General features: G+C 39.3%; 1 long non-coding RNA gene across 2 annotated transcripts in view; it reads right to left on the reverse strand.

Annotated features, from left to right (window-relative positions):
- LOC309844553 overlaps positions 1 to 17,805 on the reverse strand; it is a 40,797-nt gene extending 22,992 nt beyond the window's left edge. The window contains exon 1 of one of the 2 annotated variants that reach the window (XR_014300755.1): positions 17,706 to 17,805. This is a non-coding gene — a long non-coding RNA (uncharacterized lncRNA). The remainder of the gene's footprint in view (positions 1 to 17,705) is intronic. The other variant, XR_014300756.1, reaches the window with a different exon arrangement.
- Between the last annotated feature and the right edge of the window lie 9,889 nt (positions 17,806 to 27,694).

The following is a 27,694-nucleotide window of genomic DNA, read 5'->3' on the forward strand; positions in this document are numbered from 1 at the left end:
CGTGGATTTACATTCTGTTGGTGGGAAAATTGGTAATTAAACAAATATATAAGTAAATAATATAGGAAGTTAGAAGGCTATAATGCTATAGAGAAATTGCAAGTAGGGAAGAGGGAACGGGGAGCACAAAGGGAAAGGGAGGGTGGGGGACAAAAAGACCAGGAAAGACCAAAGAAAAACTCAGAATAGGTTAACCCAAAGATTTCATGTTTTTAATTCCAAAAGGGTTTCTTCACCATTGACAACTAATCCGAATTACTGCTGTATTTTTCCCTTGCCAATATATGAGTTCAGAATTTATCTGTCAAATTCCTTAAGACATAACCCCTGAACATCTCATGGCAAATAAAACCTACCCATATTTAATCCAGAATATTAGTGCATCTCTGCAGTTGATTTTGGTCTCAATATTCCAAATTCAAGTTCTATAAGTTTTAGCAAATAAAACACAATAAAACTTTACACTACAAACTATCCACACACACTCAAAAGGTTGAGAAAGAGATGCTATTGATGGTTATGTAGCCAGGCATAATAACGAGATTTTCGTTTGTTTGCATGTTATCTTTACTCGATGTAGGCATTCTTGACTTTTCATAGCAAGAGTATATTGCTTTTGTGATTAGTAATTAAAAACAAAATAAATGTTTCTTTTAATTTTGAAATCATATAATGGTAGTAGAACCAATGTGAAAAGGAAGACAGAGCAACAAAAACTTTTTTTTTTTTTTTAAGATTTTACTTATTTGTCAGAGAGAAAGAGAGAGAGAGCACAGGCAGGGGGAGCAGCAGGCAGAAGGAGAAGCAGGCTCCCTGTTGAGCAAGGAGCCCAATGCAAGACTCCATTCCAGAACCTTGGGATCATGACCTGAGCCAATGGCAGCTGCTTAACCAACTAAGCCATCCAAGTGTCTCAACAAAAACACCTTTAAAACACAGTTTACTTGCAAAAATTTTACAAGGAAGTTTAGGGTTTGTCATTGCTCTTGTTTTGGAAAGGGTATCCATATAAAAATTCAATATTTAATAAAAATTTCCACATAACTACCAAATTACTCAGTTTTCATTTTTGTTGTTTTCAGTAAACACACACACACACACATACACACAGCAATTTTCTCCTAAAATTTCGAAAAGATAGGGAGGTAGCTATTTCTGTTAGGAAGTACTTTGCAAAACGGCTCAAGTTTTCATTTCTTTTGAGAACTATTGTTAAATAAGGGGCTCCAGGCTTGTTGGTTTCTCGCTTAGCTTTTGCTCTCATAATATGATGTGTGCACTATCCGAGATGAAGGTATAGTGGCAGACTGCTTTCACATAAAACCATTTGATTTGCCTTTTGCCTTGGCGGTCAGGAAGCTCAGAACAAACTTAATGTATTTTACAATTCTCCCCATACAATGATTTTTTTTCTCTTCTTTACACCTTCTTAAACTTTACTTTTAACTGCCCTTTCGAAAATGCTTTTATTTTAAGCCATATCAATCTGTTTGGAAAGCTTGGTAGCATAAACTATAATAACCATATTGATAGACTTCATGGTTTCATCTTTCCAGATATAAACTTTATTTACTATCCATGAAAATCAACTTCCTGGATCAAATAAAAAGATGATAAAATGGCTCATAAGGTTTCTGGACATCAAGCATTTTCTACCAAATAATATTTCAATGAGTAATGTATAGCTAAATCAGAAAGAGATTTAATTTCCCTTGAAATTCACATGGCTTTAGGCTGAGTTTAACACATATTATTTGCTGAGTTTGCTAAACCCAGATAAAGAGAGAATTACTTAAAGTTTTCTAAACAACCAAAATTCTCATTTTTTTTCTGTTCCAACTGAAAAAAAAATCAAAATTGACAAGGTTCAAAAAAATATAAGAGAAATTATGAAGACCTCCCCAGGAGAGTAATAATGACAATAAAATGGACTCTCTTACTGTGAGTGGCCTTACTTCAGAGACCAAACTGGCACTTGATAGTCCCTTCATAACAACCTATATGGAACCAGGATTGAAATAAAATCCCATGCCATCTTTCCTTGATTGTGGCATCATCATCTCCTCTGTATGTTATTTCTCTTTCAAACTATGCTGAGCTTGAATACAAATTAAAAAAAAAGAAAAATCTGTACCTAATACAAACTTGTTTCCAGACTCGTAGATAGGCTCAGAAGCCAATTTTCTTTGAGTCAAATTTCTGTACTTTATATTAGAGAGGTTGTAGAAAACAAGAAACAATTACCCCCATTGACCAAAACAACATCTTCTTGACTCTTAAAGGGAGAGAGATTAAGAATTCATATATTTTTTTCTTTGAAAAAAGAAATGTTTTCATTTTTCTTTTTGAAAACTTGTCTTGGACAATGGATTTTCTTTTTTTCTAATTTCATGACAGTGTAAAACCTGTAACTGATTTTTTTTCTCTTTTCCATGATCTGTGGGACACGTTTGCAGCCCCCTTCCAGCAACTGTGCCAGAAAGACTGTGACAAGAATTTCTGTGTATGAGTCTTTGAGGTTCACCTTTTGTACAACTTAATGTTTTACAGTATTCAGTGACAGCTTTAACCACTTCTCATATGCTGAACTAATGGGATGGGTGTCTGGGGGAGGTTGTTTTGGTTTGGTTTGGTTTTTAGCCACTAGTTAAGTAGCTGCTTCCTCCTGTCTCTTTGTGTCATTTCCTGCCAACTAACATTTTACCCTTGGCCAGCAACACTATCTGAATTTGTACAGTAGACAGCCTGCACCTCTGTCTTTCTGGAACTATTTGAATACTTACTGCATTTTGTACATACTATAAAAGAGAGTTCAAAACTGAAAACTGGAAGTGTTTATGATGTTGATAGAAAGCACAGACTCCATAAATTTAAAACAAATCAACAAAGATGGAAATTAGTAAGTATATCAAAGGAGCAAATCAGTCTCAATTCCATACTCATGTGTTGGTTGACTAGATATTTGATTATAAAGTAAAAGAACATGTTGAAATACTGGAAACTGGTATAATGCAAATACTGTGACTAAAAGACAAGGAACATTCCTTTTATTATGAAGCTCTTTGAGTCCATACTTGCAATACAGCTTTTGCACACACTTTATAATGACTTGATCTCTTTTGCTTCACCTATTTTGCTTTTGTTTTCCCTGTACCTAGTTTGTTTTGCTTTGTTTTGTTTTGTTCTGTTTTTTCCTTTGATAGCCTATTCGGTTTACTACACTTGCTTTGGTAAGCTTCATCATCCTTTCTGGAGTGAGGTAGAATATACAATTATAAATTAAATATTTATTGAATAAATGATGGTTTGCATACTGCTCTATAAAGTACTAAGAAAAGTTATTTGTGCTTGTTTTATTCTTTGGGCAGGCTGTTGCATTAGAAGGTTATGGGCTAAAAAGCCAGAAAGATTTAGATATGAAATTATACAAAACTTAAGATATGAAATTATAAGAAGCTGGATTTCTGTTTCCTTTTCTATAAAAACAGGGAAGAAACTACCTTGCAAGGACTGGTAAGGATTCTATGATCTTTCCTGCATGTGGCATATACAGTAATTATTCCATAAGCTACTATTCGGATGATCATGTGGAGGTTATGGCTCTATGCTGTAAATTTTGCCTCAGGTAATACATATATATATATGATAGGTAATATACTCTATCATATAAATATGACCAGAGGGCAATATATTTCACAGCAACCATCTCTAATTTCTCTGATTAACTTTTCTTTAAATATTTGTGGTGAATGCTCTCCAAAAGCTCTCTTTGGAATTGAATATAAAACGTGTTAGGGCATGGGAATGCCTGGGTGGTTCAGTCGGTTAAGCACCTGCCTTGGACTCAGGCATGATCCCAGGGTCCTGGGATTGAGTCCCACATGGGGCTCCTTGCTCAGTAGGGAGCCTGCTTCTCCCTCTGCCTGCCATTGCCCCTGCTTGTACTTTCTCTCTCTCTGACAAGTAAATAAAATCTTTAAAAGCAAAACATTTTAGAGCATGAACTACTGTGGCTTTTACCTTAGTCGCTCACCCATATTTAGGGAGTCACCTGGTTGGCTTCCATCCTGAAGATACATGTTACTATATTGACAGGGATAAAATAATTTTGGAAAGGAAAATATAAGAATTGGCCTCTTAAATACCTATAAAGGCATTACAATGGCCTGTCTGAAACAGGAAGAATTAAAGTTGGTATCTAGTGACTCGGAGTGGTATGGAGCGACAGAGCCAAGCTGAGTTTGCAGAAAGAGCCCCCCCGCAGCTCTCTGACAATGTCACTGCAATGACCCAAGCCTTTGAAGTGGAGGAGAGTGGAAGTGGGATTAGCATGTTTCAAAAAGCAGGATAAAAGCTCTCCTCCTCCAAGGAAAAAGTCCCAATTTACTTAATTACTGACACTGATTATCTCACCTTGCAAGCTCTAATTATGTAAAGCAAATGCATTGGTGGTTCTCTTTGAATAGTGCTATTTTGGAACAGGACGACCATTAAATAATTTATAACTGGAGATGGTCTCTGTTAGGAAGTCTCTGATCCAATGCACATTGCCTCAGACAGGGGATAAAGTCAACAAATGAAGGGACTATTTTTCACAACTTCCAATTTCCTCGTTCATTTAACTAGGCCACTCATGTTTTATGTAATGAGATGAAGAAGACTATATTTAGTGGGATTTTTCTTAGGAAGAGTGCTATATATGCCTTTAAGAAGTGTTTTAATATACTGACTAAAAGTAACAGGAATGTTCTTATTGCATAAGAGGGACTGAAAACCCTACCACAGGTGGAGGATTTGATGCAGGAGGGAAGTTCTGCAACAGAGAGACTCAAGAAGAGTGGTGAGACTGAAGGAAGCCGTCTCCCACTTCCACCCCATCAAGGCCAGCCCACCCAAAAGCATGGTTATTTTTGGATTTTTTTAATTCTTTTTTTTTTTAAGATTTTATTTACTTATTTGACAGACAGAGATCACAAGTAGGCAGAGAGGCAGGCAGACAGAGAGGAGGAAGCAGGCTCCCTGCTGAGCAGAGAGCCCGATGCAGGGCTTGATCCCAGGACCCTGAGATCATGACTGGAGCCAAAGGTAAAGGCTTTAACCCACTGATCCACCCAGGCGCCCCAATTTTGGGATTTTTTAGGATAACAATTGTTGGACTATTTAGGATAACGATTCCTTGTTATCCTACTTACTTCCTAGAACAAGATGATGATGGCTGTTTGGTTATGCCATTGTCTTTTTACTACAGCATGCCATCTCTCTCCAAAATTAATTACTAAACCAAATACCAAAAGAACTTTTCTAAGTGATTTTCTCACCTCCCAAAAAGTCATTTTCCTCTTCGTTGAATTTGACCAGTCAGTTAAATTCTAAAGCCTATTATTCGTGCATCACTTATGCAATGAACCCCCCCATCACCTCCTTGTCAATTTGCACCTGTTCAGCTAGCTTGCTTTTATTAAAGTTATTTATGGGGTGTGGAAGATCGTTCCCTCTCATATTAGGAATTAATTATAGGATCAGTTGGATGTGGCTTGTACAAAAGTACCAAGCCTATCAAATTTTCTTTCTCAGAAAAGAAAAATATTATATTCCTGTAGGAATGAAACTGGGCCAGATATTTTTTTCTAACATTCTTTTAATGTTTGACCTCAAGCAAAATATTAAGGATGAGCTACATTAAGGAATGTATCTCTAATGTTTTATTTGTGTAACCTGAGTTACTCCAGGCTTCTCACCAGATTGTGGGAACAGATGGGCAAGCAGCAATAGCAAAAACCCAGATATCACTAATGTTTCCTCCTCCCTAACTTCCTACCTTGTTAAGGCAATACCTCTAAGGTCCTACATGGGGTACTGCCTAACTCTGCCCCCAGGAAGTGTTTCTGAAAGTTTCCAGGCCTTTTTCATAGATGTGCATGCAAGTCCTTCTTGCTGAACTTTACCACTGCCTTTCTGAGCACCTAGTGCAAAGCACCATGGACCTTAGCTTGGTGGCACCTGCTAAATACTACCAAATCTGTTGTGTACTTGCCATTTTCCACAGGTACCTACTGGGCACTAATCTGTCTGTTGGACGCCTATAATTTGCCACTGTGCCTCTGCTGCATTTGGCCCTGCCTGCTGGGCACCACCATCCCTTGCCCTCACTGAGTCACTGAAGTCTCCTAATTGTCAATGCAACACAGTTTTCTATTTAAAAGGACAGTGTCACTCTCTCCTTATATTAAGTTCTATTTACGAGTCCCTACACATTGCTGCCAATATGGTCAATACTCAATAGTCTAAATGAAATTAGTTCTTATTAAGGCAAAATTTTATCACCTCCCCCAAATAGGGCCTGTATGGGGGACTATATAAGAGAATACAATTTTTGCCAAATGAAGAGTCAACTAAGGGTTGTTAGTGCAGACATTTCCGACCAAACTATTGGTGAGGGACTATATCTCCCTGGAAGAGTCCCACAAAGGCTATATTATCTTGCAGAGCTGCTGAGCTTTGTACTCCTGGGGCTACATCTGACCAAAGGAGGTACCTCTTCCTAGTTTGTACAATAATGCTACAAGGGCTGGCAGCAGCCTAGGGCACGTGCATCTATTTATAGTGGGGTTGGGGCAAGGAACCAAACCAAGTGACAGATACTGCACAGTTTCAGAATCACCCTTCCCTCCACCTTCTTAAAACCAAGAATCATGGCTTTCTTACTTAGTTGAATGCATTGTACACAACTACATTTTTCTTCGATGACTGATCTTGGAAGGCCCCTAGGTCCTTGTGCAAAGGAGCTTCTAGAAAGGCCTCTCACCCAATTTTACCAGATATGATCAGACATAGATTAGTATCCCTTAGACAGAAGCCACAATCCTATCATCACTAAATAGTCCTGTATGTTGTCTTAATGCTTGATGTAATTTTTCATGAAATAATATTTGACAGTTCAAATAATAACTTGATCCATAAATTGAAGTAAGAATAAATAATCAATATTGCCAGATATTAGCTACATTGCCAGAGTCCACATTCACCTTGGGTTTGCATTTTTCTGCCCTTAAGATGTGCCAGTCGTGGACACAGGGCTGGTACCAAGTATAGAGATACAACCTGTTCCTCCACAAGTCTTTAAGCAACATTTGGTGACTTGAGAAACACGTTGATTTTGTAAGAAGAGAACAAAATTCATCAAAAGGCTTGGGCTCTAATTCTAGCATTGCCACTGGTTCTGGCCATGGCCAGTTTTCTAAGCCACAGAATGATGGTAAAGTCAATTCTGCTTATTTCACGTGGTTGTTATGAAAAAAAAAATGAAAATATTTGAGAAACTATAAAAGCACTGGATAAATGGAAATCATTGTTATCATCTGCTATCCACAAGGACCTAGAAAACATTTTATGACAGGCTCTTCATGTAATGATGCTTACTAAAAGGAGATATTGTTTAAATATACAAATAGAGAAAAAAAGACATATATACATATACCTGCTCATTACTGCATCACATTTTCAAGGAGTACTTTGCTACAATTAAATTTCAAAGGATAATTATTGCTTTTATTTAAAAATTATTATATACTTGCTAACGTCAGTAATATGCATGTGTATAAACAATTCATCTCCTAACTTTATGATACATATGAAAGAAAACCAAAGGGGCAGTGCCAAGCCCTGAGCCCGTATCAACTAGCTATATGAATTTGAGCAGGATGCCATGAGTGTTATAATTTAAAGAAACAATCAATCAAATACTTGAGCACAGTTTTGCCAACAGATAAAGTAATATATTACCTTAGAAAAATCTGGGTTCTGTCCTAAGACTTGCTGTAGATATCTTTCTCATTTCTCCTCTAGGTGATTAGAGAAACAAAGGAGACAGAAATTATTCTAAAAAGAGGTACTGTGGTAGTTGAAAGAGGGTTGAACAGGGAGGCAGGCTGTTTGTGCACGAGAAGTGGTAACAAAGTACAATTAAAAAAACTGGAAAACTAAAACAGAGAGGGACACAGATGAACAAAAGTCGGATTAAGTGGAAGAGTACTCCTCACTTACTTCTAAGGACATTTAAAAAATAGTTATTTTAATGGGGTGCTTGAGAGGCTCCGTCGGTTGAGTTTTGGTTTCTGCTCAGGCCATGACCTCAGGGTCATGATCTGGAGGTCATGAGTTACAGCCCCAAGCCCAGCCCCATGCTCAGTGCTGATTCCGCTGGGATCAGCCTCTCCCTCTCCCATCTCCCTCTGCTTCTGCTCCTCCCCCAGCTCACTCGCTTTCTCTCCAATAAATAAATAAAATCTTAAAAGAATATATTTATCCAAAAAAAAGAATATATTTATCTTATTTACTCATGTATGAAAATAACTCTTTTTGCTCTTTTATGTAAATCTTTTTGTATTTCTTACATATTAGCTCTGAACGTCCACAGAGTCAAGGCAAAAGGAAAACAACGGACTACAGCGCTATCGTCCCCTACTAAAAGGAAGCATAAACAATTCTTCTGGTAAACACAATAGAGTTTATGGAACCCACTCCCAAGGAAAATTATATCTAGAATGTAGGGGGGGGGGAGCTAGATAATGATGACCTAATAAGACAAATATGTGCAAAGTATTAAAAGCAGTTTCCTAGTCTGTTAATCGTTGGGAAGTCAATTGGAATACCAGTCAATTGTTGGTGTTAAACAAGGCATGAAAATAGAAAGGAGTTCTTTGTGTTTCTTTTCAATTGGATACTATTCTTCTTTTACAAATCATTATTCATTTCTAAGTTATGCAACCACTGTTTCCTATGATATTATTGGGGGGTGTGTGTGTGTGTGTTTCTTTGGAGACCTACCAGGACTTTTGTAAATTATTTATTTTTGTGGATTCACCTTAAGTTGCAAATAAATATACAGGAAGTGTCATGAATCTTTCATTCTTTCTCCCCCAATATTGACATCTTGTCTACATACTACACGATAACAAAACTAGGAAATTGACATTAGTGCATTCCACAGAGCATATTCAGATGTCCCCTGTTATACATGCACTCCTTCGTGTGTGTGTGTGTGTGTGTGCATGTGGCTTTATGCAGTTTTATCACATGTGTAGCTTTATGTAACTACCACCATGAACAAAATAGAAAACTATTTCATAACCACAAAACTTCCTCTTGCTACTCCTTTATAACCACACATTTGTCCCCCTATATTTCCAATCCTCAATCTCTATAATTGTGTTATTTCAAGAATGTCATAAAAATGGAATCATACAAGATTGGCTCTTTTCACTCAGAATAATTTCCTTGAGGTCCATCTTGTTATGTGTATCAAATTGAGTTTAAAATCCAAATGAAGTCATCATTTTTCAGATGTCTCCTTTGAAAGTCAGTCCATGTAATTATAAATGTTTATCCTCATTTGGTAGAAAAAAATTTTTTAGATGAGGCAACTATTTTTCAGACGTGATTCTATTATTTCTGTCTTATTTTAAGTAATACAGTTCTTTATCTATTCAGATAATTATGCTCAGAACATCTGACTAGCTAAAAAAAAAAAAATCTTATCCTTATATAAGCTTTCTAGATCAATTGGTTCAATGTCTTACATTACAGTTTATTAGCGGATTCAGCTAAACTTTCTATTGCCAAAACTCTGTGCTTTGTAAGGAAAATACAGGTTACCTCACAAATATTTCATCTGAAGTTAATGTAGCAATGATGGACAGCAACATTCTTAAAATAGTTTGTGGCAGAATGAACAACTGTTAATCTCTTAAAAGAAAATGCTCTGAACAGTTTGGGGGGTGGGGGTGGTGAGAAAGTATATCCTCAATCTCTAAGCTCCCTTCATCTTCTTGCTGTAACCGAAATTTAACCTTCCCCTGAGAACTCTATTTCCCTGCAAATAGTACCTATTTTCTTTCCACCCTGAAAGGTCTAGAGATGAGGTGAGCCACTTCCAGAACATTCCCTCTCTACCCTAGAACACTCCAGCTTTAAAATTCTTCTTATCAAGCTACATCAGCTGCTGTCTCTCCTTGGTGGAGTCATCTACAGATACCTAGGTCACTTCCTCTTACAAGTGTTGAGGATTCATATATCCATCCAAATGATCCTTCTAACATTTTGACCTCATAGTATCATGGTCCTTTCCAAGCCAAAGATCTTGTCCTCCAACCCTGTCTCAGCCACCTACTCACATGGTCATGCCCTCAGACATTGCTATTACCAATCACTTATACACCCTCCACAATCTCAAATTCCAACTTCCTAGCACTCCTTAACTTTCTACCTCACCCTCATTGGTTGTTTGACCCTCACAACTCTGCAATCCATAGATCATATTTCCATTTGATTTTCCATGGTCTCTCATCTTTTCATGTCCTCACTTCACACTTTATCTGGTTCAGCTTCCATGATCTGTAATTTTTTTTAAAGATTTATTTATTTTAAAGCCACATGCACACACACACACACACACACACACACGAGCAAGGGCAGAGGGAGGGGCAGGGAAAGAGGAGCAGAGAGCATCTTCAAGCAGACTCCCCACTGAGCGTAGAGTCCAACGTGGGGCTCAACCCCAGGACCCTGAGATCATGACACTCAACCAACAGAGCCACTCAGGTGTCCCTCCATGATTTATAATTATAATTACACCCCTGCAGACCTCAATTTCTGCCCCTTTTTTGTTGTCTATTGTACTCACATGGCCAAACCTCAACGTTGGTGAAATACATCGCGCAGCCTACTTTGTAACGCCTTGCACAGTAACACCTTGCACAGTTGAGAGCGGCTGGGGAAAAAAGTGTGGTGACTGGGCTCAATTTAAATTCATCCCTTACATGACCTTGGTTTAGCAAAGCTATTACATTCCCCTCAGACGTTTACTTTCTCACTCTTTTAAATGATTATTTCACACTTTTTCCTCTCCTCTCAAATCTGGAACACTTCCTATCTCATCTCATGCTTAGAGGATGCCCGTGCTTCCTATTTCACTGACAGAATAGAATAAACCAGAAGAGAGCTTCCATAAGCTCTCCCCACCGTTTTACCAGCCTGCATGCATCTGTGCGCATACACTCTGCCTTCTCTCCAGTTACTATGGAAAAGCTGGCTGTGGCCCCTTATTCACTCCTACATGGATTCTATCTCCTCTTGCCTCCTCAAGGACATAGCTTCTTCAATCCCTCCGCAACTGGCATTATTAATATTCACTTTCCACTTGATCATTTCCATCAATGTATACACTTGTAATATCTCCCATGTTCTAAAAAAGTCTTGATCCCACTCTCCTCTCCAGGTCTTCCCCCCATTCTCTGCTGCCTTTTACAGAGAACTTATAAAGCATTGCTTCCACTCATTGTCTTTAATTTCTCACCTTTAATTCTCTCTTTGGAACCCACTATGCTTTTACTGCCACCACCTCACTAAAACTGCTCTGATCAAAGAAACTATTTACCCTCACTTCATAATTGAATTTTCAGTTCTCAATTTAACTGATAGATCAGTTGCATCTGACAAAATTGATTACTATTCCTCCTGGAAACACTTACTTCAGGACTCTGCACACTGGTGGTTTTCCTTCTATCTCCTGAAAGTTCACATGTTCTCATAAACTTAATCATTGGTTTTTCTTCACTCACTTCCTAGGGGATCCCACCCAGTCTATAAACTTTAAATACCATCTATATGCTAATAATTCCCAAACTGGTTCTCTAGGCTAGTTCTCTCCCCTGAACTCCAGGCTTATCTATCTAAGTTCTGGTTAACCTCTTCATGTGGATATTTCAGAATAACCTCAAACATGACATACCCAAAAATAAAATTCTGATTTTCCCCTCCAAAGCCTCTTCCTCACACAGTATTCCCCAGTGGAAAACCCTGGAGTCACCCCTCATTGGTCTTTTTCTCTCACTTGTCCTATCCAGTCTATTAACAAATCTTGCCAACTCTATCTTCAGAATAGATGCAAATTCTGACCTCTTTCCACACCACCTTTAAAGCTAGCACCTTGATTTTCAAGTTATCATAACTCAAATGGATTATAGCAACAGTCTCTGAATTCTTTTACCAACTTCCATTCTTACCCATCTTATAATCTGTTCTCCACAACATAGTCACAATTATCTTTTTGTTTTTTAATGTAAGTGAAATTATCTTACCCCCCTGCTTAAAGCTCTCCAATTCATTTCCAGCTAACTTGGAATAAAAGAAGACGACCTTACAATATCTTATAAGGTCTTACATTGTCTATGTCCCTCTTCATCCCTTAATCATTTTCCTTTTTCCTTTTTGTTCACATTCTTTTCTTGCTATTCCAGTCCGCATTATAATTACACCCCTGTAGACCTGTTCACTTTCCACCCCTCTTTTGTTGTCTATTGTACTCATATGGCCAAACCTCTACGTTGGTACATTACATTCTGTACATTCTTACCATGTTTCCTGAATAAGCACATAGGGTCTTGACATTTGTTATTCCCCTACCTAGACAGCTCTTCACTGATTACATTCTCGGCTCACTACCTTACTTCCCCTGAATCTGCTCAGATGAGCCCTATCACCACCACCACCTTGACCACTTATCCTTTTTGTTTTGCTTCATTTATCCCTTTAAATCTTACCATCTTCAGATATATCATCATTTGTTTATTAATTCTCTCAGCACCTGCCTCCTCCAGAAGAATTTAAGCTTCCTAAGAGCAGGGACTGTTTTCTGCACCTTGAACAGTACCTAGCACAAAGCAGGTGGTCACTATTTACTGAAAAATATTTGTTGTTTACTTATGATACAAAAAATATAATAGCCACCCAAGTTATCTTTAAATATAAAAGAAATGTGTTTTATTGCTCTTTTGAGTTAGAATTTGTTTGGGTTTTAAGGAACTTTAAAAGAAATTTTAAGAGTTAAAAGTTGTAAAATTTTTCAGGTACCTGGTTAGCTCAGTTGGTTAACCGTCTGCCTTCAGCTCAGGTCATGATAGCAGGGTCCTGGGATCAAGCCCTACACCACGCTCCTTGCTCAGGAAGGAGTCTCCCTCTCCTTTTCTTCTCCCCCTTCTTGTCCATGCATATGCACTCTCTCTCTCTTTTTCTCCCAAATAAATAAATCTTTTTTTAAAAAGATTTTTAAATGGTATTCATTGACATTCAAGGGAATTTATTTGGACATTATCCTCAACACAAAGAACTAGAGGAAAGATATTTAATATCCCAGATTGATTTTTTAAATTTATTATGAAACAATTTCAAGCCTACAGGAAAGTTGCAAAAATTGTACAAAGAACTCCCATGTATATTTCACTATATTTATACTTGTCAACATTTTTCTACATTTACTTCATCCTTCTCTCCCACGAATGCACAGAAGGGACCAAGCTGCAGATATACTCCTTCATTCCTGAACACTTCGGTGTACGTGCTGGATTCTTAACACCTACTAATTTCAAATAGAAATAATAAATGAGCTAAAAATATCACTAATGGGGACCCCTGGGTGGCTCAGCCATTAAGCGTCTGCCTGGGGCTCAGGTCATGATCCCAGGGTCCTGGGATGGAGCTGCGCATTGGGCTCCCTGCTCAGTGGGAATCTTGTTTCCCCCCCTCTCTCTTCCCCTGCTTGTGTTCCCTCTCTCACTGTGTCTCTCTCTAACAAGTAAATAAATAAAATCTCTTTTAAAAATCCCGGTAATTGACTACATGGAATACTACAAGACCACAATGTAATTCTTTCTAAATTTATGAATTCAGATTATTAAAATAACACATATACTGCATTATTGTGACTCAGTTTCTTCATGAGCAATGTACACTCTTTACTTTATTCTTCTTATTAAAAAGTATAGAAATACCGAATAATATGAACTAACTTGATGAGCTTGAGCAATAAAAGGACATGTTCTGTACAAAATACTTGAAATGGAGCTATTGGTCTTATATATTCCTATTGCTACCAGAAAAATAAGTACAGATAATATATTTTGGATGCAATAGGGGGTGACCACAAGGTTCTAGGGAAGAAACAACAACAACAACAACAGCAATCCTTACAGCCATTTCCAAGTAGGGGAGATTATGCTGTACAGAGGCAAAGGGGATCAAAGAGAAGGAAGCATTTGAGCTGAACTGAGTGGCTTGGGTTCCAATAAATAAGAAAAGGAGAGGAGGCCACACCTCACAGAACACATAGCAAGACCAAGGGCCAGATACCTGCACCCCAGTGTTTGTAGCAGCAACGTCCATAGTAGCCAAACTATGGTAAACTATGGTGTCCATCGACAGATGAATGGATAAAGAAGGTGCACACACAATGGAATACTACTCAGCCATCAAAAAATTGGTATCTTACCATTTGCAATAATGTGGATAAAACTAGAGGGCATTCTGCTAAGTGGAAGAAGACAATCAGAGAAATTAATTATCATATGATCTCACTCATATGTGAAATTTAAGAAACAAAGCAGAGGATCATAGGGAAGACAGGAACAAATAAAACAAGATGAAGCCAGAGGGGGAGAAAAACCGTAAGAGACTCTTAATCACAGGGTTGCTGGAGGGGCCAAGGGTAGGGAAAGGGATAACTGGGTGATGGACATTAAGGAGACCCATAAAGTAATGAGCACTGGGTGTTACAAACAGCTGACGAATCAATGACTTCCACCTCTGAAACTAAAAATACATTATATGTTAATTAATTGAATTTAAATTAAAAAATAAAATAAAAAGAATAAACTGCTTAAGAGAAAAGAAAAAAAAAAAAGAACAAGGGCCCAGGGTTTAAAAAAAAAAAAAAAAAAAAGTGAAGTGTGTACCCAGGGAGCTGCAAAGAGACCCGTCTGATTGGAACAGATGTGAACCGAAAGACAGCAGCACAAGAAAATGCTGGTGAGGGAGGCAGGGCCTTACTGAAGAAGACCCTACATATTGGCCTATTGGTTTTAAACCCACTGAAAGTATTTGAGTAGAGAAGTAAAATGAAAACCACTGAAGGTATTCAAACATAAAATGCTCCGAGTTGGGCTCTAAAATATTTTCAGAACAAGAAGACGTTGAAAAGCAATTCAGAGAGTACCAGCTATACTAGAACCATTGGGAAGGCAAAAGTATTAAAGTCTTGATCAAATGAATGAGAATAAATCAGTTATTAGCTTAACCTTTTAGGCTCAGATATCTAAAAAATGGTTAACAGTATTGTAATAAATCAGGAACCCCCTTACAGGGTAATCTTTATGAGAAAGGAGAGCAAGTCATCTTCATTCAACAATGCCTGTATGCCTTGTGTCTAGTATCCATGGTCTTTGGTGATCATTCTGTCCATATGTCTTCGAAAGGTGAACAGATTAATTTAGGGGAATAAATTAAAGGATCACTTTAGGGCAAAATAAATTTTTCAGAGCACATAGAAGTAACCACCAGACAATTAGAAATAAGGAACTGAGGGGCGCCTGGGTGGCCTAGTGGTTTAAGCCTCGGCCTTTGGCGCAGGTCATGATCTCAGGGTCCTGGGACTGAGAAAATCTGGCATATGGCTCTCTGCTCAGCAGGGAGCCTGCTTCCCTTTCTCTCTGCCTGCCTCTCTGCCTACTTGTGATCTCTCTCTCTGTCAAATGAATAAATAAAATCTTTAAAAAAAAAATAGAAAAGAAAGAATTGAATCTTGGGAGTGTGTCCAACTGAATTGATCTAAAACTTATTAGATGTTTTTAAATATACTTAGCTCTAGGAATTAAAACATAGTAAGATACTGTTTCTCACCTTCAACATGTTAATGGTTTATTAGACTAGAAATCCAAATTTTAGATCAGAACTTCAAGGAAAGGAATGCACAGAAAAAAGACAGAACTTGTTTTTTTTTTGTTTTTTTTTTTAAGATTTTATTTATTTATTTGTCAGAGAGAGATCACAAGTAGGCAGAGAGGCAGGCAGAGAGAAAGGGAAGCAGGCTCCCTGCTGAGCAAGGAGCCCGACGTGGGACTCGATCCCAGGACGCCGGGATCATGACCTGAGCTGAAGGCAGCTGCCCAACCAACTGAGCCACCCAGGCATCCCTGTTTTTGTTTTTTTAAGATTTTCTTTTGTAAGCTCTACCCCCAACATGGGGCTCAAACTCATGACTCCAAGATCAAGAGTCATATGCTCTACTGACTGAGTTACCCAAGCATCCAAGTTAGAAGTTTTAGGCCAGAAGATTTAAGAGCACCTATTCCGTGGGTGAAAAGAAAAAGAAGAACCTAAATAAGAAGCAGACAAAGACTTTTCAGAGGTCAGGAAGGAGAATGGAGTGAACGTAATGTCATAGAAGCCACCAAAAGTGAAAGTTTCAATGTGTGTGGTACTGTTGAGAAGGCAGCTTACCAATAAGAAGGCTGCTGGGGAGCCAGAAAATGTTAGCAGGAAAAATGGATGCTAGAAGAAGAAGGTTAAGAAACTAAAGACATAAAATTAAGTTACACTTTTAAGAAGCTTGAAAATGAAAGAAAAGACATGGAAGAAAAGGACCATTAATTTAAAAATCAAGGGAAAATCATTGCCATGTAAAACATGCAAAACTGTTTCCCAGCACAGAAGGGATTAGGTACAGAAAAATTGGCCATCACCTTCCTTTTTGCTATTGCGCTTTTTGCATGTTTCCCTTGTTGTCCAAATCACACCACAGAATGATTAGGTCTGTATTTTTGTCTCCCCTTCTTGACTGCACTCCTTGACTTTCCTGGTCTCCTTTATAGCCCCCGCTCCTGGCACACAGGGGACACTCAAAAGTCTGTCGAGCTTGAACTGAAAATTTAAAACCCAAGATGATCACTCAAGGAGCATGGGCCTGAAGGAAGTAGGAGAGTTCGAAGTTGAGGAGAAAGCATTGGAGGAGTAAAAAGGACATGTCTGTCTTCGAGACAAGGGAAGACAACCGGATCCGCGAAGCAGAGGCACAGGGGAGAGGGATTTATAGAGAGGAGGGAAACTGAGGAAGTCCCATCAGATGAACAAGACTTGGTTAAGTAGGATAGCTCTGCCGAAAGGTTCAGGAGGGAAATCTGAGGAAAATGGAACCATTTGTGCAAAGGCTAGAGAAAATGGGATGAGAATTAATAAAAGTTCCAAGCTAGAAATGCTAGTTTCACAAATACAACCTCACTAATAGTACTTAGTTAAGTAACTCTCAATCCTAAATGCATATTAGAATCACCTAGAAACATTTAAAAAATAATAACTTATATTCCTGCCTGCAGAAATTCTAATGAAGAAATCTGGATAAGACCCTGGCATTTTTAAAACCCTCCAATATCAATAACGTACAGCCAAAGATCGCTCTGGCTTGGTTGAACTTCAGTATTTAAATAGAAAGCACTTAGCATCAATTATTGGTACTGTCTGGATTTCAAAGAGAGGAGAAAACAACAGGATACAGGTAACGCCATGTCTATAAAGAGAGTGACTGGATAATTCTACATACTAAAGTTCACGGACCCTCTATTATGAAAGAAATTATCAATAACGGTGTTGATTTCTCTCTACAGACTCACAAGACTTCTATGATGGCAAGTCATCTTCTTTTTTTTTTTTTTAAGATTTTATTTATTTATTTGACAGAGAGAAATCACAAGTAGATGGAGAGGCAGGCAGAGAGAGAGAGAGAGGGAAGCAGGCTCCCCGCTGAGCAGGGAGCCCGATGTGGGACTCGATCTCAGGACTCTGAGATCATTACCTGAGCCGAAGGCAGAGGCTTAACCCACTGAGCCACCCAGGTGCCCGGCAAGTCATCTTTAATGGTATTTCTCTGCGTCTCTGTCTCTGTCTTTCTGCCTTTCTCTCTGTCTCTCTCTTTCAAGTTATAGGCAGGAGCCACACTGCTGATCTGAATCTGGTTTGTTATTTTATGCAAATTAAAATGCAAAACTTAACCTCTTCCTATAGAGCACCAGATAGCTCAGGTCCAGCAATGGAAAGATGTGGGTTTATTGGTATTTTTACTACCATCACTGACACAAATAAGATCACTTTACACAGCCCTGCTCTAGAAAGCTATAATCACATCATCAGTGAGTGGAAATGAGCCTGCATTTACTTGACAAACTGGTTAGAGAAGATTGAATGCACACTGTTAAGGATAATATATCTGGCGAAGAAAGGAAGACACTCTAATAAAACACCAGACTCTACCTAGTTCTGACATAATGGGAATAGTTAATGTCCACCATAAAGAGAAACATGCAACCTGTTTCTGGAAATTTTTATTTCTTTTATTTTGTTTCAATTACGTACTTAATAAGCAACAAAGGAACGTCCGACACAATCTAATGGTTAGTATTTTTTTCAAAACTACAGTTGAACGTCCGACACAATCTAATGGTTAGTATTTTTTTCAAAACTACAGTTGACCCTTGAATAATGTGGAACTTTGAGGCACTGACCCACCCCCCCATACAGTCAAAAATCTTCAGATAATTTTGACTCCCCCCATACTAAATTAGTAGATTCCTATTGACTAGAAGACTTAACCACTAACAAAACAGTTGATTAACACATATTTTAAATGTTATATGTATTATCTACTGTATTTTTATAATAAAGTAAGCTAGATAAAAGGAGATGTTAAGAAAATCATAAGGAAAATACACTTATAGCACTGCACTGTATTTTTTGGGAAAAATCCACATGTAGGTGGACCTATGCAGTCCAAATCTGTGTTGCTCAAGAGTCAACCATATGAAGCAAATTTCTTCCATCCAAATATAGCAGGAAGAATAATAGCTTGTATTTTTTAGCTTCCTATCACATGCCAGATGCTGAGCTAAACGTTATTTCCTCTAATCCTTCCAATATCACCAAGAGATAACAGCTCTTATTACTCCTGCTTTACAGAAGAGAAAATTAAGTATCAGAAAGAAAAACTTGCCCATAATTACACAGCCTGTAGATGGTAAAATCAGGATGGAACCCAAATCTTTTGGCAAGCCCAAGTATATAACGATTATGTTACATTACACCTCAGAAATTAAAGTGAAAGCAATTACATGCAAGTCTCTGGATTGCTCTCCAGTGTGCTTTCTCCAATGTCTTCCCTCGTGTGTTCTCACAAACTTTTTGAAATGAAAATGCACCTGGCTAAGAAAGGGTCTTTTGCACAGAACAAGAGAATGTGGATACTATGGAAGGTTTTGTTGTTACTGACTTTCTTTTCTCCCTCTCTCTTTTTTTTTTTTTTTAAAGAATGCATCTCCATCCACTTGCGTAACAAGCAGGAATTTTGAGACAAAGCCTGAGAAGTAGTCAATATAAGCATATTGAAGGACAAAGACAACATTAAACTACTTTAAAATGGCTCTACTCTTTCGATTTATGTTACTCTATTGCCACCTTCTGGTTGTATTCTAAAATGCATTTTAGAAATGTTAATCTGGTTGTGCAGCCAGTGGGTACAGCTGCTTACTTAACAGAAATCCCTATTGGCAAACCCGACAGGAATGATTAGCTCTGAGTCTGGGCTCCTACACATTCTAGTGCTCTATACCAGCTTGTGTATAGCTGATGAAGTCCCAGAACCTAAGTCAGGTTCGGTGGGGTGAGGAGGTTCGGAGCTGACGACTAAAGAAAGAATTCTTAAAACGTCGTTGGTGCAAAAGGTGATTTATTAGAGCACGGGGACAGGGCCCATGGGCAGGCGGAGATGTGGCTGCCCCGGGTTGTGAGGAGTGGTTGGTTATATACACAGGAGTTGGGTAGGTGAGGACAAAGGGGTGTTCAGAAGGGCTATTGGGGCAAAGAATACTATCAGGATATTGAAGGCTTAGTTGCTATCAAGTAAAGACAATTGGAAGTCTGGTGGAATGTTACATTCCTGCTATCAAGCATCGTTGTTAATGAGATTTAGGTTTAGAAGAAATTTAACTTTTACTTTTCCTTCTACCTCCGCCTCCTTCGGGTTTTTTATTTAGGGGAGGGTGACATTAGGCTTGAGGAACTGAGTTCTGTGTCTTTGGAAATTGGGCTATTGATAAGGTAACTTCTTTGTTGTAATCTCAAGGACATTTGCAAACCAAGGGAGACTCCCATCTTGCAGGATTGTGATCTCAGCAAGTTAACTATTTATCATTTTATGGCAGTCAGGGGTGCCTGAGGAATGCTACACATATGGAGGGGAGCGGATGAAGGGGGGGTGCAAGGCGCCAGCTTTTGCTTTGTCCTCAGCCAGCCTCCTGCTCCCTCATCATAGCCACCAACAGTTCAGTTGGCTTCCCCGTGCCCTAGTAGACTTCTCTGCTCACCGTCTTCCAAGGGAATTCCCCCCTGGGGCTGGAAAGGGCTGCAAGTCTCTCTGATGCAAGCCACCCATGTTCTCTGTGGCTCACCCCTTTCTCAAGTTCAGTTTACTCAGTCTTACGTCCAGGGTTCTTCAAAAGCTCTAAACACAAATACATTTGCTTTTTTGCTTGTTTGTTTATCCAGGTTTCCTCATTAGAGATAAAACAAGGGTCTTGCCCACACATATCCTATTTGAATGCTTTCTGGTCTTCCCCCCCACCACCAGGATTTTATGTATTTATTTGACAGAAAGAGAGGGAGAGAGAGAGCATGCATGTGTACACATGAGCAGTGCGGGGGGGCAGGGGGCACAGGGGGAGGAGGGAGAGAATTTCAAGCACACTAAGCACTGAATGTGGAGCCACTCAGGGTTCAAAACAGGGTTCAACCCCATCACCCTGAGATCATGACCTGAGCAGAAATCAAGAGTCTAGCACCTAACTGACTCAGCCACCCAGACACCCCTTCATGTCTTCTTTTTGAAATGAAATGAAATACCTCTAGTTCTTCCCAGTAATCAATATACTGGTTTGGGGACTGAGATGGGATAGTATCAATCCTTACTTTATTGAACATTTTTTTCATTCACCAATGTTTGTTGAGTTTGTGAAAGATCTTTTAATATACATAGAGAAGTTAAGAAGAAAAATTTTGGAATATATTAAGCATTCTTACACCAAAGGATAATATTGAGAATGAGGCCCAGGACTTCATTATAAGGGTGTCAGAGGTACAGAGGAGATTATATATATACTCAGTCCTGGTAAATCTAACTATTCCCTGATTAGAAAGGACTGAGACTCTGAAGCATGAGATAAGAACTTTGGTTTGATGCACTCAAAAATACTGCATCCGGGAGAGCCTGGGTGGCTCAGTTGGTTGAGCATTGGATTCTTGGTTTCAGCTCATGTCATGGTCTCATGGGTCCTGGGAATGAGCCTTGCACAGAGCTCTGGGCTCAGTGGGGAGTCGGAAAGATTCTCTCCCACTGTCCATCCTCCTGCTCTCTCCCTCTCTCAAATAAATGGGTAAGTCTTAAAAACAACAACAGCAACAAAAACACTGAAGCCCAAATCCTCCTGAACCCTCGTGGCCCACAGAAGTGGCCCACTCTTCAGGTAAAGACTCTAATACTTAATGAAAAAGAGGCACTTCTGTAGGCCTGACTCACGGCCTCCAGATCATCTGTTCTCTCTCTCCCCTGTTTCCTCCTTACTTCACCCCTTATAGCTTCCAGTCCTGCAGTAAATCAGTGGGGAGTTTACAACCCAAGAGAATGAATCTTTCCTGTGTACAGAGAATATTAATCCCAAAAACTATCATTTAAATAATGTCACATGTTTTTTAAGAGTAGAATGACTCACGGAACCAGTCTTACAGACTTAGAATCCACACCAGAGAAAATCTTAACAGTTCAAGGTAGACATGACAAGAAAGACAGATTTTTCCATAAACTATTTCATGGCTATTTCATGATTGTAAAGGGACCATATTTCCAACCACTTAATGAGCTATTATCTTCTATCAATATTCAAGTAAGATGTTACTTCCACATCTAATCTATTAATGCTGTGGTCTGAATGTTTGTGGCCTCCTCTCTCCACAAAATTCATATATTGAAATCCCAACCCAAAGTGATGGTATTAGGAGATGGGGCCTTTGGGAAGTGCTTTGGTCATAAGGGTCATAAGAGAGTCCAGAAGGATCTCTCGTCCCTTCCACCGCATGAGGAAAAAACGAAAAGTCTGTAACCTGGAAGAGAGACTTCAGTGACTGTCCTGGCACTCCCCTCTTGGACTTCTAACTTCCAGAAGTGTGAGAAATACATTTCTGTTGTTTATAAGCTACCCGGTCCATGGTATTCTGTTAGGGCAGACTGAACGGACTAAGATAGTTTGCAAACCTTGTCAACTCTATCTCTAATATATATATATATATAGCGAGAGAGAGAGAATCCATTTATTTCCTTCCGGGTGGCCATCGTCTCTCACCTACAAGAGCACAGTAACCCCATAACAGGGATCCACAGATCCACTCACCAATCCCTTCACCACAAATGTAAACCCATCATTCCACTCCCCTGCTTCAAATCCCTCCCTGGCCTCTTTTTTTTTTTTTTTTTTTTAAGATTTTTTTTTTTTTTTTTTTTTTTTTTTGACAGACAGAGATCATGAGTATGCAGAGAGGCAGGCAGAGAGAGAGAGGAGGAAGCAGGCTTCCCGCTGAGCAGAGATTCCCGATGTGGGGCTCGATCCCAGGACCCTGGGATCATGACCTGAGCCGAAGGCAGAGGCTTTAACCCACTGAGCCACCCAGGCGCCCCTCCCTGGCCTCTTTTTGATGCTAAAATAAAATCTCAAATCCTTATCCCCGTTCCAATGCCCTGCCCGACTTGGCCACAGACCTCTGCCCCCTCCGCACACCTCACACTACCCTCCCACACACTCAGTTACACTGACTTCCAAACAAGCCAAATCTTCAAGCTGTTCTCCCTCCAGGCCTGCCCTCCAGGCTTTGTTCCTGCTCTTCTCTCTACCTGGAAGGCACAGATGATCCACAAAATGAAAAACCATCTGCTGCTCTATTTTGTGTTCTCATATATCTTTTTACGTTAGCCAAGAAATACTGTACACATTGAGAATTCACTCCTCCAGACTCGTGGGAAAGATAAGAAAGAAAAACAGGAGGGGGGAGGAGTAGCGGAGATAGTGCTGAATCACAGCCCGCTAATGAGCGTGTATTTTAGTCCTGGGTTGGCAAGGGAAGGAACAAGAAAATAAGCCCCTACCCCTCCAGCCTCCTCTTTTTCCCACTAGAGAGAGACTTAAGGGCCATGAACGACATGGAACCTCCCTTCAGGCTAAATTGCTAACCAATACATGACTGTGTTCCCTCATTTATAAGTTTACACATTTTAAAGCTGTCATATTTAATGTCACTTTCTTGCTAAAATCAAGAGTGTGGCCACTGGTGAAGAAAAAAAAATAGAATTAGAACACTGGTATAATTGCAATGATTCTGATTGGAGCAGGAAACTGAATGAGGCATGAATGGGTTTATTCACAAGCATCCACCTCCTAGAACTACATTACAGGAAAATGCGTTACCTACCCCTAATTATTGGATCTTTATCATTCTGGTGGTTTTCAAAACAAGAATTCTCTAGCTTCATAGTCAGGAACAAAAATCTGCATTATTTTCTTTTTACAGCTGTAATTGTTGTTTTACTCTTTGATTCAAGTCAAAAGAAAGATCATACAAGTGCGGAGCATGAAATAAGAGGGCACTTTTTTTTTTTAAGATTTTATTTATTTATTTGACAAAGAGAGATCACAAGCAGAGAGGCAGGCAGAGAGAGGGAGAGAGGAGGAAGCAGGCTCCCTGCTTAGCAGAGAGCCCAACGCGATGGCTCAATCCCAGGACCCTAGGATCATGACCTGAGCCGAAGGCAGAGTCTTTAACCCACTGAGCCACCCAGGCGCCTCATGAGGGCATATTTCTATCCTGGCCAGCTCACTGAGTTCCCACTGAAAATGAACGAGTCAAGTACCATCAGGATTTAACAGAATTCTAAATTTTCATATATATTAAGCAGTTTCTCCCGAGAAAAAGAAACAGGAGTACATCTATCTCATCAATGAGAAATAGGCTCACATGATTATGGAATAGAAGGAAAAGTTAACAAGCACCCACTGTGGGTATTCAGCATTTATTCACTTATGCAGTAAGTATTCATTGAACATTTACCCTGTCCAAGACAAACGTGCCAGTGGATGAGACAAGACAATGCTGCACTCATCAGAGTTCTATTAAAAAAGAATCTTTAGAAGTATAATGGCTACCGTTTCTTTGCTATTGCTTATGCATCAGATGCTATGATAAAGGTTTTATTCACATGCATTTCTCATTTACTCTTCACAAATGTAAATTAATCCTCCTAATTTAAAAATTACATATGGAGGGAATGCAGTAGGCTGAATAATGGCTTCCCAAAGATGTTCCTGTCGTGTAAAAAAAAAAAAAAAAAAGATGTTTCTGTCGTAATTCTCAGAACGTGTGCATATGTTAATAGATGTGGTAAAATGGGACCTTGCAACAAATGATTAAGAACAGTGGATTCTGGATTCCAGGTGAGCCCAGTGTAATCACAAAGGTCCTTCCTTATAAGAAGTTAGGAGAAGGATCAATCATTAGTAGATGTGAAGACAGAATCAGAGTGGAGTGGTTGAAGAGGCCTCGAACCAAGAAATGAAGGTAATTTCCAAAGGATGAAACAGCCAAGGAAAGAGATTCCTTCCTAGAGGCTCCAGTGGAAACCCAGGCCTGCCAACACCCTTGACGTTAGCCCAGTGAAACTTGTTTGTCTTTGGACCACTAGAAGTGTAAGATGATAAATCTGTGCTGTGTTAAGCCACTAACTCTAATTAACCACTAATTAACCTAGTCATTTGTTATGCCAGAAAAAGAAGACAAATACAGGAAGACAGAACTTGTAGGAGGTGGTTCTCGATTTGGGCTTCACCTTCCAGTGATTGATTCATGAAATCTTCTATGGAAGCAGGTTATTTTGAAAATGTCTCTCAACTGCCTCCAATATTCACTCACACTTTGCCGGGGTCCAGCCTTGGCAGGTCCAGGTGTCCCCGAAGGAGGGGTGGTGTCGGCGAGATGAATGGGAGAGCCACCAGTGAGTTCTGGTCAGTAGTCGGGCATTTCCATGTTATCCTGATTTTGGAGCTTCTTATATAGGCGGTTTGATTGAGGCAGGGGGTTACAAGCACTCATCAGATAATTTCTCTTTGTTTAGCACATGTTATTTTAGTTAAGTCATAATGGGTACAGACTGGCCCTAGCGATGGGGGACAGGGTCTTGCTTCTTGAGTAATTATGTCCCTCAGAAAGCCACGGGAAGTAGCACAAATATGTGCTTTTTGGTAACTTATTCTGGGGTCTGCAGGAAAACAGGATATAGGTTAATGAAAAAGAGGAGCTACAGGGATGAACTAGATGGTAAAGAACTGTAGGAAAACAAGGTATAGGTTAATGGAAAACGAGAAGCTATCTGAAGAAACTACGTATATAGGAGAGAAGTAGGAACGAGAAGGCATTACCTTTGCAGGAGGCAGGGTGTATTTTAAAGACTCAGCTTGTGAAAGCCTTGGACAAACATCAGCCTAGGGAGGAAACTGTCTATTGTGGTACACATCTAAGATTCTCTATAGTCCTAGGTACAGAATAATTCACCTCCTTGGAGCTGCTCCGGCCCACAAGCCTGAGAGATATTTGCGGCAGATTAGCAAGGCGCTCTTTGTTTGTGAGAGATAAGGGATCAGAGGAACAGGTAAGAGACTAACAGACCATGCTTATGTGCAGGGCTATCCGGCCCTCAGCAGGATGAGGCCCGCATCAGCTCAAACCTTAACCTAGGCCCTCAAGGCTCCCAACAGCACTTGAGTAAATGCTTTTGGTAGGTAAAGGAGAGCTCAGCATTCTCTCTTAAAATTTCATGCAGGACGTAGAACTTTCAGGAAAAACCAACATTCCATTGCATCCTGCTGACCTTTGTTGTTTGTTTTTTTTTTACGATTTTATTTGTTAGAAAGCACAAGCAGTGGGAGCGGCAGGCAGAGGCAGAGGGAGAAGCAGGCTCCCAGCTAAGCAGGGAGCCTGATGCAGGGCTCATTCCCAGGACCCTGGGATCAATGACCCAAGCTGAAGGCAGAAACCGACTGAGCCACCCTGGTGTCCCTACATCCTGGTGATTATTTATAACTTCCTAAGTTGTTATACCGCCCTACCAACCACAGTTAAAACATCGTAGCTACGTATACTGAGGATAAAGTCAAAATCATAAAAAGTATAATTTTCTGAAGAGGTTTTTACCTCTATGTAGACTTACCTCTTCACTTTGGATGGAGGTACTTCGCCCATACAGGTTTCCCCCACTTTTTGTGTATGCATCATGTCGCTTGACTCTTACGAAAGATCTAACATCAGTACTTGTTTTCACTAATTGAAAGAAATTGGAAAGGGATTTTCATTTTTATGACGAAAGGGGAAAAGCTAAAACAGGATTGTTTGTTTTTCAGGGAGCTGTGATTGAGCAGGTACACATCCCATGCAGCTAGAGAGCTCCCCAGTCTACTTCCCCAGTGACCACACAGCAGCTCACCATCAAGCAGCTAGAGATCTGAACTGTGTCTGTGAGCATCTGTACTTTACCATAAATTATTTTGTGCATCCTTTAGCAAGATGTGTTCTAAGGTATCAGAAAAGCCTAAGAGAGGTTATTTTTGGGGTTGAGGGATGCTCAAAATTTTTTGCATATAAATTAATAGTTATTGCTTCTATGTTGTTCATAGGAATATACTATTTTTGAATAGTGGGGGAAACCTGTATTCTCTAAGACTTTTTGACTTTTCTGCATTTTATCTTTTGTACATATCTAAAACTCTCACTTGGTCTTTTTGTATATATTTTTGCATATATTTTTATATTTAATTACAAAAATTAACCTCTCCTCATCTGTATAGATCCCTCTATACTCCACCACTGTATATCTCAAAATCCTTATGAATCCACTCATTCTTCCTTTATTAGCTTACTTATTCACTTGGACTCAAGGAAATCATTGAATGTTTAGTACATGCAAGACTCCCCTCTACACATTCTTTGTACTCGTGGAGATCAACAATTACCTAGTCCTTACCATCAAGAAACTTATTTCCTGTATGATTTATCAGCAATTTGTAAAAACCTTTATAACTGCACCTTTTACATAAGATTACCACTGTTTATGTCTGCATCTCTCCTAGGACAGCTCTTGTGGGCAGGGGCAGGTCACAGTCATCTTTCTATCTGTGAAATTCAATAAATGTGTTCTTTCATATGTTCCTAATTGACTGAATGAACCTAAACTGAATGAACCCTAGTAAGGAAACCTACACACAGAAAACACACAGAAAATATGTAAACACACAGAAAATCTGCTCCACAAATCAAAGAGAATATGGAAAAAATCATATTCAATTGGGAAGATTTTACCAGATAGAGATGGTAGATATGGCAGCATCAGGGCTATAAGGTCACTAACTTTCTTTTTTCCACCCTGCTGACCTGACCACAAAGGAAAACAGTATTTTCTAGTCTTCTCAATCTTGATGGGGTCACATGAGGCCATGTGGAGTCATGTGATTAGTTATGGCCCATGAGACATGAGTCAAAGGAATGTAAGCTACTCTCAGGCTCAACAGCTAAAGTCAGTCTCCTCTTAGATTTTCTGCTCTCCCCCCTTGTTTTTCTTCTTTCTCAACAACCCCCGAAATCACAAATCTAAGAAACTGGTGTTCTAAAAAGGAAAGATCTGGGTACCTAAATGTCTGCATGTATTCAACTGCTTACTTCTCTACCACTTTTATTA

The sequence above is a fragment of the Mustela nivalis genome (genome assembly GCF_964662115.1).
Source record: "Mustela nivalis genome assembly, chromosome: 11".
Classification (NCBI taxonomy): domain Eukaryota; kingdom Metazoa; phylum Chordata; class Mammalia; order Carnivora; family Mustelidae; genus Mustela; species Mustela nivalis.